Source organism: Mustela nigripes, chromosome 3, assembly GCF_022355385.1.
Source record: "Mustela nigripes isolate SB6536 chromosome 3, MUSNIG.SB6536, whole genome shotgun sequence".
NCBI classification, from domain to species: domain Eukaryota; kingdom Metazoa; phylum Chordata; class Mammalia; order Carnivora; family Mustelidae; genus Mustela; species Mustela nigripes.
The window spans coordinates 139,698,519-139,711,323 of NC_081559.1; the positions used below are offsets into that span (position 1 = coordinate 139,698,519).

The 12,805-nt window shown below is 35.5% G+C and overlaps 1 pseudogene; it reads right to left on the reverse strand.

Moving 5' to 3' along the window:
* Window positions 1-11,051: 11,051 nt before the first annotated feature.
* LOC132014562 (DDB1- and CUL4-associated factor 13-like) lies at window positions 11,052-12,491 on the reverse strand (annotated as a pseudogene).
* Between the last annotated feature and the right edge of the window lie 314 nt (window positions 12,492-12,805).

A 12,805-nucleotide genomic window follows, 5' to 3' on the forward strand; every position in this document is an offset into this window, starting at 1 on the left:
TGGTCCTTTCTTCTGACTTTCTGGTTCCTGGACCTGGAACTTTCAGACCCAGGGTGTCATTTGTGGCAAAATGGGTGAGCTCCACATTTCTGAATTTCAAAATTTATCACTCGCCTCCACGGAAGCCTGCCTTTTTCAAACAGAAACTTCAAACTACAACTACTCTTATGCCACCAGAAAGCAAGAAAGAACTGATCTTAAAATCCTTTCTACCCAATGCTTTTTTCCAAAGGGAAGCTATCTTAATCTATCCAAATTAAAGGATTCAAAACTAAATGTAAATTTAATTTCAAGTAGGAATGTTGTTGCCTATGCCCAAATGAGAAGAACAACATAAGCAAATTCTAGACTAATGATTTTTGGGGCTGACATTATGTTATAAAACATATGTTTTCTCATTTTTATCTAGCAGTGTCAACTCACCAGGGAAACATCAAAGTAAAAACTTTGGCAATTAAGACAATTGACTTGGATGGTAGGCATGATTTGGAAATAATAGTGCCTCAGGGTTGTTTTGTGTTTTTTAAATGAAATATTTAGAAATATTAGAAATATTTAGAAATATTTTGGACACAATAAATTATTAAGTTATTATAACTATGATACATGTGATGTTGGTGAGGAAGTATTGCCAAAATAGATTAAGTTCTTGGACTAAGCCATAAAAACTTAGTTGATCCATTGAGGAACTGATGGTACTAAAGCAGAAATTAGGCCATCTCTGCATCTCCATCCTTTGGAATTTTTAAAAATAAATTTGTCTTACTGGAAACCATTTTGCCTTATGGTGTAAATAGCTGATTTGATAATTTGCATGTTATCACGAACACACACATGCCTAAAACACAGGGAAAGTGAGGCAGTGAAAGTGATTTTATTTGCTAACTGGGAGACTTTATTTGCAGGTTCTTTTTATGACCTTCTGAGTCCTGGACCTGGAATTTTCAGACCTCTCTCTTTTCTTTTAAGTCTTCCTTTATTGACATACACTTGCCCTGTACTCTAAGTTTACAGTCTCCTAATTTCTTAGGGCTATAGGAAAGACAGCTGGAAGTAAAGAATTTGAGATATAGAAAAGGGAGAAGTACTGTATCTAGAGAGGCTACATGATACTTTCAGATTTGGGCAAGAAGAATGTGAAATTATGTATGCCACTCCAGGGTCCAACACATTTTCTATCCTGAAAATAATCTTCTTCTAAGAATAAAGTATGAGGCTGAGGGAAATAATATATATATATTTTTTAAAGATTTTATTTATTTATTTACAGAGAGAGATCACAAGTAGAGAGGCAGGCAGAGAGAGAGGAGGAAGCAGGCTCCCTGCTGAGCAGAGAGCCCAGTGCGGAACTCGATCCCAGGACCCTGAGATCATGACCTGAGCCGAAGACAGCAGCTTAACCCACTGAGCCACCCAGGTGCCCGGGAAATAATATTTTTTAAGTACTTACTACTTGTCAGGCATCAACTAGGATAATTTACATGTGTTGTTTCATTTAATCGTTGGGTTAAGTGCTATAATTTTATATCACCATTTAATTTTATAACAGCTTACAGAGTTTCCTGAAACATATTAGTTTTTACAGCAAGCTTATGAAGAAGACACTATTCATATCCTTATTTTAATGATAAGCCTAGAATCAAATTACTAGCTAGGTTGATTTTCAGTAACTGAAGATGATTATGTCAATTTAGTCTTAGCTTCTTCATTTTACAAGGGGACCAACTTTTACAGGAGCGATGATGAGTAATTTAGAGGGTGCAGGTGAAGCATTTATTGGTACAGTGGCTGCAATGAGTACTCACTCAAAAGAAGTTTACTGTGATTTTCCATTGAGGTTAAATGGTTTGCTCCATGACACAAAACCAGAATGTGATGGGATTTAAACTCAAAGCAATTCTTCCATTTCCAAGCACTTTAAACACTCTGCCTCTTGAATGAGAAGACTAGCATCAATAAGAATTCCATTGTCCTATTCTTCCTGAGTATGCACACAGATGTATACACGCCCACATCACTATCTGCCACTTCTTCCACGTGCCTTCATGCTTTCTTTCCTATTATTTTTATGCAATCATTTAGATTGCATTTTATGCAATCATTAGATTGCAATCATTTAATGATTATGCAATCATTATTTTTATGCAATCAGTAGACAGTGTAATAGTATCCTGAAGACGTCTACATCCTAATCCTTGAAACTTGTGAATATGTTATGTTACATGATAAAAGTGACATTGCAGATATGTTTAGGATCTTTGTGATGAGAAGATTATTTTGTATTATCCAGGCGGTGCCCAGTGTAGGCATAGGTGTCCTTAGGAGAGGGGCGGCAGTATCAGACTTGGAGAAGCAGAGCTTGGAGTGATGAGACTATGAGCTGTGGAGTGCAGGTAACCTCTAGACACCGGTAAAAGGCAAGGAAGATTCTCCCCTGGAGTTTCCAGGAAGAAAACAGCTTTGCTGCCAAATTGAGTTTAATCCTGTAAAACGGATTTTGGACTTCTGACCTCCAGACCTGTAAATAAGAAATTAAGTTTGTGGTAATTTTTTACAATAGCAATAGGAAACTAATATATCTTCCTTCTTTTTATTCTTTTGTACCATACTTCTCTCTACTAATCCACTCAAGTACTTTGGCATTAATGGCCAGGTAATTATTAACATTTGAAATAATAGCAAACATTTGTTTTTCACTTTTTGCTTATGTCATCCCATTGAATATTCATGTGGCAGTGGTACGTACAGATGTCAGCAGTCTGGGTATCTCTAAACTCTCTGATCTTCTGGAATTACCCTTTCTTTTAATATTTGAAATAACTTAGCTATGGAATACAATCCTGGTAATTAAAAAAATAAAGAATTCTCTTCAATATTCTTATGGGTTATCAGGGAATTTCATTTATTTAATTATCTTTCACATTAAGTGCTTGTTTGTTGCCAAATTATTTATTTCCTCTTTAAAATCTTGCTCCCTGAGTAGAATGGTGGTTGCCAGAGGTTAGGGGATGAGGGAAATGGGGAGATGTTGGTCAAAGGGTACAAACATTGTCGTTAAAAGATGAGTAAGTGCTGAGGATCTAATGTATAGCATGGTGACTGTAGTTAATAAAACTATTAGATACTTGAATTGCTAGAAGAGTAGTTGTTAAATGTTCTTACCATACACAAAAATGGTAAGTATGTGAGGGAACGGATGTATTAACTAACATAATTGTGATAGTCACTTTACAACATATACATGTATAAAATAATCTGTTTGTATACATTAAACTTAAATAATTATATCTCAATAACACTGAAGAAAATTTCACTCGCAGGGGTTACAGTTCTTTTCTCTCTGGGCTATGTCAAAATAAATGTGAGACAAAGAACTCCCTTTGTTCCTAGTCACTATCTGTTTATCTGGAAAGTAACTTAGCAATAACATAAGAGAACTTCCCCAAAGATTGGAGTAAACAGAGAGGGTTGACATTGCAGGCAGAAATGTATAAAATATTTAATATTAGTGTATTGATTGTAAAATTTCTTTGTTTGTTTCCAACTTTGGGTCTTTACTTGCATCCCTCATGTTTCTTCCTAGATTCCCTCCTTTTCATCTACTCTACCACTCTCCATTAAACAATTATTTTTTTCTCATTTAGAATTTGTCAAAACTTTCTTACAACCAGTTCCAAGGAAAGTAGTTTGTTTCCAAACTCCCAAAGCAAAGAGAGGATCAGTTTGAAGGAGTATCTCAAAAGGCCAGAGTTGGGGAAGTGTTTTTATGGGGCTTTGAGGGTTGGAGTCTTAGTTACTGGATGGCAGTAGGGCAGAAGTTAGGAAGAAAAATCTTACAAATGAAGGGATTTGATGGAACAGCCAGTGGTCTTATATTTGGAACATGTGCATCCTTATAGGGTTAAATCTTAAATCAGTTGATTTTGGTTGTTCTTATACTGGAACAGAGAAGATTTGAAGTAGCTGGTCTTAAATTTAACTTTTTAAAAAAATATTTTATTTATTTATTTGAGGGAGAATGAGTGAGAGAGAGCATGAGAGAGGAGAAGGTCAGAGGGAGAAGCAGATTCTCCAAGGAGCTGGGAACCTGATGTGGGACTCGATCCTGGAAGTTCTGGATCATGACCTGAGCCGAAGGCAGTTGCTAAACCAACTGAGCCACCCAGGCGCCCCTTAAATTTAACTTTTAACTTTCTACTACAAACTATTTCACAGGCTATTTTGTACATTCAAAAAAAAAAAAATCTCATAGGGACTTTCTAAAACAAAAAGCACTTCTCTTCAGTCTTCCACACTTTGTTGGCATAAAGCATTCCTAGAAGCCTGAAAATGAAAGCTTTTTCTAAAATCAGTAAATTCTTAGAAGTGGTGTCATTCTCTCAGGCTCTGTTAGACACAAAAATATGCCAGCCAGTTGGAAGCCAGAATCAAGAGTAAGTTTCTTTTGTTTAAAATCATGTATACTGTGGGTTTTATTGTCTTTTTACTCTCATTTTTAAGGTAAGGAAACTAATACTTATAGACGATAAGTAACTTGCCTGAGGTGTGATATCTCTGTACTATCAGGGCTATGATTTGTTGGGAACTTTCTATGAGAAAGCCCACAACATGTGAGACTCTTGCACACTCTTATTCCCTCACACTCTGGGCTTTAGAACTCTTTTTAGTAGGTAAAACATACTATGATTTATGGATTTTTGTTAATGTCTTTGTCAGAACAAAAGAGCAATTAATAATAATTCTGAAGTATAAAAGTTTTCAGTATAAAATGCTTCCTCGAATGAATTCCCCTTATACTTTGGAGGAGAGCAGAAATATCTGTTTGCCATATTTATAAGGGGTTCATGAAAAATCTTGAGAACTTTTCTCTGTTCATCCATTCTCCTCATCCTCTGTCTCACCCAGATCTGTCTATGCTGCACCCCAGTGCTTCAGAAAGAAACATGTTTAGGAGCAGTATTTTTTTTTTTTTTATTTCTCTCTCTCTCTCTCTGTCAGACCAGCCCCTGTGTCTATAAAGTCAGCTGCAATATGACAGACTCCTTTACTGAATGTTTATATTATGATTGGCACTGTGCTGGAATGTGGTTTCTTTACATGTGTCCTCGCCCCCTCTGAATGGGTGTGCAAGTAAATATAACACATTATCAAACAGAACACAATTATCCAGCTTATCAAGAATGCACACAGAATACAAAGAATGTCAGAATTTTGTTATTCTTCCAATAAGATTTAGACCTACTTGGTGATAAATATCTAGACATCCATTATGATGGAGGGGGAGTCTGACTTTCATGTCTGATATAGGGGAATAATCTTACTTCTTTCTATTATAGGAGGAAAATAGGAATCTTCTGTGCAGAGGGCCTCTTTCTTGCTAATACTGATCACCTCTCATACATCATAGTCAAACAGAGTTGAGGATAGAAGTGAAGGGTACGTAGCAAGGGATCCTATTTTGCTATACCAATACAGTCACATTTACTACTTATAAAACTCTACGAGATAGTTATTTTTTACCCTTTTTTCCATTTTATTTTACTCTATTTCTTTTCAGTGTTCCAGGATTTGTTGTTTATTCACCACACCCAAGTGCTCCATGTGATACGTGCCCTCCATAATACCCACCACCAGGCTCACCCAACCCTCCACCCCCGCTGCCCTCTAAAACCCTCAGTTTGTTTCTCAGAATCCACATGGAGTGAGAAGTGAATTGGGGGAAATTGGAGGGGGAGACAAAGCACAAGTTAGGTATTTTTAAAAATTATCTTATAAATGTGGACCCTGTTCCAATTTGACAATTAATTTTTCAGAGGTAGTAGAACTTGAAATTAAATTTGGAGTTGTATCCAGTTAGGTTAAGTAAACTGTCCAAAGTTGGTATGCCTGGGTTGACTTTGGAATCAATCAGTTTAGTATAAATCCAAACACTAGGTTTATGTCCATTATACTCTGCACCCCTTCTATATATTTTAAGAGGAGTTATCACATGGTTGGTTTCTTTAATATTTACCACTGTGCTAAAAAAGAAAATACCACTGTGCTTATTGGAATCCAAGTGTTTTACAGTTTTTCTTTTCTATAATGTTTAGTAATGACTTATATTAATCTAGTAATTATGTGAAAGTATAAGGATCAGAAGACCAAAATTAATGGAAGTAAATTTTTTCAGATAAATTATTATTTGTCTACAAATTTTCTTTTAGGTCAGACTACTTTCTTACATGCTAATTTTCCTGGGTTGCAATGCCCTGTGTTATCTGTTATCATACTTCCAATTTCTCTTCGAATTCACATATCTTCAGTTTTTTGGGGGAGGGGAAAGTAATGAGAGTCAACAGTGGTCAGTGGAAGGGAAAAAAGTGCTCTGGTTTCACTGATGACATGAATCAGTTCCTGGTACATAGCAGATAATCAAAGGCTTATTGAAACTTAAAATGAATCATTATTTACATCAACATGTAAAATGAATCATTATTTTTTAAAAATCTGTTAATTTTCAAAATTGAAAGACTCTGTTGTCTTTAGTCATTTTTAAAGGTGGCTTTTCCTGTTTGAAAACTCAGGAAGGTAATATTGTTTCTGAAGTTAAAATTTAGTCACTCATGAAGTGGAATTTACCATGTAAATTATGTAGGTCGTGTAAACATTGTTTCTGGCTTTCAGAAAATATTGAGGACTTCACCATTTCCAATTGGAAAATAAAGCCAAGTAAATGGAAGTCAGGAGAGACGATAATAAAAAACACAGTGTTCCCTTCAGCTGGCTTCTCTCTGTGTTTACTCATTATAGACATTATATTTACTGAACAATTAAAGCAAGGAAAATTGTCATCAGGAAACCTCCTGGACATTCTCGTAACTGCTCATTGAATCCAGGAGATGTGATTATTAATGTCATTACCTAAGAGACAAGACAACCTGAAGTTTACATATGTTTATAAAAAGATGGTTAACTTTATTTAGTAAATAAGGAATTACTATTTTCTAGTAGTGAATACATATGTATGTCACTAATGAGATAACTAGTGTTTTCTGCCTCCCTGCATTAAAACAATAAAGGCAATAGCATGTCTCTGTTTCCTTAGTCCCATGTTTCTTAATTTTAGTAATGTATTAAAGCAAAGATAGTAGGACCCTGTCCCTGGAGAATCTAATTCAGTAAATCTGAGTTTACATACTTTTCTACATATTTTGTTTTCTAAAAATAAAGAAAAAAACAAGAGCTCACCTAGAGAGTAATCAGATACAAGAAAATTTAGTATACTTTTCACTAAACCAGTGGTTGACCACTTTTAAAGAGAGGTGTGTTGTGGTTTTAGCCTGAGGATGGTTAATTTGTTTATTCACCAACTTGAGGAAGAAGGGGCAACCAAACTGGGTCTTGACAGAAATTAAATAATATGTGATCGTCAGTATTCTTAATGATAGGAGCTGTCTTAAGAAATAGAAAGGGAACTGTGTACGTGGTACCATATATTGCCCCCTCCACCATCCCCATGCTGTCTTTGGCATATACGTCATAGGGCCTTGATCACTGCATTGAATCCCAGAATATAAGTGGAACTGTGGGAGATTTTATGTTGAAAAGTTTAAAGGCACCATGGTTTCAATTTAATCTTTTTTTTTTTTTTTTAAAGAAAATGACATGCTACATAACAGTGATGAAAAGTTTAGTGGGGCATCGGATTAGTTTTGAAAACCTAGCTCTTGATAACTCTTACTTGGAATGCCCTTCCAGGCCTGTCGAAAATAAAATGAATTTATTTTCATTTAAATTCAAAGAAGGTCATTGTCATGACATGCATGTCCTAATAATTGAATCTTTCCACAAAGTGTATTCATGATAAGCTGTCATTTGATAAGTTCATAAATGTAAGAATGAATGAAGAAATTAAATGTATTATATTTTTCTCTCTCTTTGATTTGCTTTCTCTGTAGTTTTCTCTTATTATTCCAATAGTATACATATGGCTAAATCAAGCACTGATTTAAAAACAGACCATGTCATTTTGAGCCAAACTTCCTGCAAAATAATAACTGAGTTTTTAGTTGTAATATAAGTAAATAAACCATCCTCAGGCTACACCCATGACACAGCTCTCTTAAATGGTGGCCAGCTGCTGGTTAGTGAGTAGTGTGCTTAATTCTCTCGTTTTGATTACCTGCCAGGTGAGCCTTTTTTATTTCTTGTTAAGTAAATTACCGATGTAGAAAAGTGTACAGGTTAAAAATATATAGCTCAATTAACTCAGTAAGCAATTTTAAGGCCTGTATGAATTGTATTGTAGCTACTAAGTTTATACTTACCTTCTTGAAAGATCTGTAGATTGCCATGTTCTTTTGCATATATTATAATAAACCTTTAACATGTAAGATTATTATTATATACAATAATGTGTTATTATTATTACATTTCTATAGATGAGGAAACAAATTCAGAGAGTTGACATTTTATGTCCTAATTCCCATAGCTAGTAGGTGGAAGAAATGTTACTCAATCAAGTTTTTCATGTTCCAAGTCACATGGCTGCTTTTCCTTAATGCTGTCTTTGTGAGGTAGATGCCATAGCACACTGCCCAGATCTGTCCCTTCCCCCTTTCAGAACAAAATCACTTAATTCCCTAGTTGCTGAGAGTGTTGGTGGGTGACAGCTCTCAAATGAGTCAGCAAGTTTTCTTTAGGAATTGCCCTAAGCCAGGAAGACTACTGCTTAGCCATGACTGCACCCTTTGGGAAGATGTCAGTTCACAACCGGTTACTAGTTGATGCAGGGGTCTGTCACTCTTCATAGTTCTGAAAAACTCATAAAAACCATTTCCTGGTATGATTGTTGATGCCTTTGTTGAATATGCATCACAGTTTACCTTCCTTCACTGCCCAGTCCAGGGGTTGATCCAGAAAACACCAGTGCATGAACTAATTATGTGCAAATTGCTGTTTTAGAGTCTGCCTCCCCAGAAACACAGGTGAACTTTCTTTGTAGTGTTCTTCTCTTTTTTAAGGTACTTTATGCCTCCTTAGAATGGTATGCATTCAGTCAACAAAAATTGAGTGCCCATGTAACAGTCAGAAGTGGATTAAAAACAGGAGCCACTTTATTTTCAGCAAAAGTGGATTTTATATAAGGAATTTGGTTTTTCCAAACTATTCAAATGACTGGGCCTCCATAGCTGATTGCCATATCTGCCACAGTCAAAAAGATGATAATCAAGTCACCACGTTGTACACCTTCAACATATACAATTTTTATTTAAAAAAAAATTAAAGAGAGGAGATGGAGAATCAGAAAGATATGTTTACTTGATGAATGTAGATCTTAGCAGTTTAGCTGCCATTCCGAGAACAGACAACTTCTAGAACCTAGTTTCCAAAGCCTCATTAGACCTAATAGATTTGCACCAGCAAAATGGATGCCTTGTACAGGCTCTGCTCCTTTCCACATTTAACATAGGTCCACATGTGAATAGATGCACGTGCATGATTCAAGAATATAAGTCACCTGTGGAAACTTACATGGGAAAGGTTATTTTTTTTTCAGTTCCTGGACTTTACAGTATAGTAAGTCTCCCCAGAAGGAAGTTGAGATAGAAGAATCATGAGCCAGTCCTTGCCTTTACCAGGCTTATAAGACAAAAAACAAAAACAAGAACAAAACAAAAAAATAGATATGGCATACAGTAACACTCGCAGATGCTGTTATTAGAAGACCAGCAAACTTTAATAATGAAAAATGCGTTTAGAAACAGCACAGTTTGTTCCCTATAGGAATTTTTTTTCCTGAGAAAAAGGATGTTTTATTATCTTGACTTGACTATAAAATATAATTATTTTTTTTTATAAAAGTTTATATGTGATCATCTTTTAAGTATCAAAAAGCCAAATACAAATAAAGCATAGAAAATTATTTGAATCAAAAAAGTTCTGACATAAATCTACATGTTATAGGTAATCATAGTAAGAATCATTGCAATAATTACCCAAAGTAATATTAAAGTTAACAAAGAATATGCCCAACATCATTAGCCATCAGGGAAATACAAATCAAAACCACAATGAGATACCACCTTGCATCAGTTAGAATGGGAAAAATTAACAAAACAGGAAACTACAAATATTGGTGAGGATATGGAGAAAGAGGAGCCTTCTAATACTGTTGGTGGGAATGCAATCTGGTACAGTCACTCTGGAAAACAGTATGGAGGTTTCTCAAGATGTTAAAAATATAGTTACTCTATGACCCAGCAATTGTACTACTGAGTATTTACCCTGAAGATATAGATTCAGTGAAAAGAAGGAGCACATGTACCCCAGTGTTCATAGCAGCAATGTCCACAATAGCCAAACTCTGGAAAGTGCAGAGATGCCCTTCAACAGATGAATGGGTAAAGAAGATGTGGTATATATAAACAATGGAATATTATTCGGCTGTCAGAAAAGATGAATTCCCACCATTTGCACTGACATGGATGGAACTGGAGGGGATTATGCTAAGTGAAGTAAGTCAAGCAGAGAAAGACAATTATCGTATGGTTTCATTCATATGTGGACACTGGGTAACAGGGTGATGGGTATTAAGGAGGGCATGTGTTGTGATGAGCACTGGGGGTTATACGTAACTAATGAATCATTGAACAACACTACATCAGACACAAATGATGTAGTATATGTTGGCTAACTGAACATCATAATAATAAAAAAAATTTAACAAAGAGATGTTTGGTCTTAAATTTAAATTCATATGTATAGTATATTTACAATAATAGATCAGCATGAAAGTATATCTGCATTTTTTAACAGTAAAAGTAGGTAAGTTGGCAAATGCTTTATTCCTCAATGAAATGAGAAAACAGATCAAGGACAAAATGTTGGATAGTCTTCTCAACCAGGCCACCTTTCAAGATATATTTTCAGGGTAGCATTCTGCACATATAACTGAATTGATTATTCTAGAGCCAGTATTTTTATTTACTGAGTTTGCAGATAAAAATGTAATGAATAATTATATGTCAGGATTGGTAGGAATATCAAGTGTTATTTCACAACTGCCACTATGTATTCTTTTCTGACACAGCCTACAGAGATCCAGGCTTTCTCTGTTTGAGTTGATTCATTTCCTTTCATTGACGAGCTTCTTTCATGATGTGCTGTTCCTGAATCTGGCTGTAGATAGATTTTGATAGATATTTGTGACAAACCATGCATTTTTTTTTAAATATAATTTTTTATTTTTTATAAACATATATTTTTATCCCCAGTGTTAACATGTCTCCTTCAGTTTCTGGTTATAATCTTTGGCTGCTTTTTCTTGTGATGTAAGCATACCCACTTTTTCGGAAGCATTAGCATTCCGTGGACGAATGTTCATTTAATCAGGTCCACACATAATATATTTGCTGTTAGAAGTCCCACTTTACTGTAACCCATGTTACATTCTTTTTTTTTTTTTGATAGACTTCCCTGCTTCTATTTTTGTTTGCAGGAAAGATTCAAATAGATTTATCAAAACTAGCAGACACAAACTCTTTCCTAGTGGGAGAGTAATCCACATCAAGCACCATACATACATGATCCACATGGACCAAGAGTGTTCAGTGCATGCATATCAGAAGTATGTAAGTTGTGACATTCATTTGCTGCAGTAAAAATGAAAGCTTCCATAGGGTTCCGACAAATTGTATTTGTTCTTATCTTTAAGATGACCTTTTTCAGAGGAGTAGCTTTCAGAGGAGTAGTTTTCAGAGGAGTAGCTTTCAGAGGAGTAGTTTCATATCATAAAGCACAGTATTCCTGTCAGAAGCACAACTTCCCAAGAGAAATGTCTCAATTGGGTTTAATTTAACACTATACTGTTGCATCCCCAGGTCATCATATAAGATTGGTTCTTTGCTCATTCCAAATGTCTCCTTGGTGTCCACATGTGGAAAAAACAGCTTCTTTCCTGTGATGATCAATTCCTGTATTTACTCCCTTTCCTAATATTGTCTGTGGTGGTTAGTTCCTCCTCTTATCCATAGCCTGGTCCATCTATTTTCCACTACGTCATAGTTTTGTTATTGACAGCAGAAAAAAAAAATTCCTACATAAACGAGTACATATTCTTCATACAAAACCCCTCATATGTTTGCATTGTGCAGATACATTTTCATTGGTCAAGTTCCAAATTCTAACCTCTCCATCACATGCTCCAGAAAGGACAGTAGCCAGGCTCTTTGGCTGCTTTGCCAAGTGTTGACTTCATCTTGGTGACCATCCAGGGAAGCTAGGAATGATTTTCAAATACCTGTTCCAGTTTGGTAGCATTTAAAGCTCTTACAGATTTTCATAGGACCTTACAAGAACGTGAGGTAGGATCATAGTTTCTTGGAACTGGTGATATAGATGCAAATCTTCTTTGCTTCCTGAAAGTTCTGAATCCTCAGAACTTTCTGAATCCTCACTCACTCTGCCAAAGGTTCCTGTAGTTTTCCATTAATCTTTACTATTATCATGGCCGTACTAAAAAGAACCTCAGAAAATCTCCTAGGTTCCAAACAAAAATCCCCCTTGTTTCCACCATACCAGCAACCAATTTCCCTTGGTAATCGGAATCCTTCAGTCTATTCCTTACAGGAATTTATATTATAGTGCCAGTGTAATATAGTTCCTGAAATATACCATTCAGGAATCATTGGATGAATTGATTTGGGATCCTGAAAGACAGCGTGAGTTTAGATATCTGCTACCACTTTTGAAAGAATTCTACTGGACTCAGGAAAACCTATCCATTAAGTTTGGAATATTCATGTTGTGAAAATGAAACTTG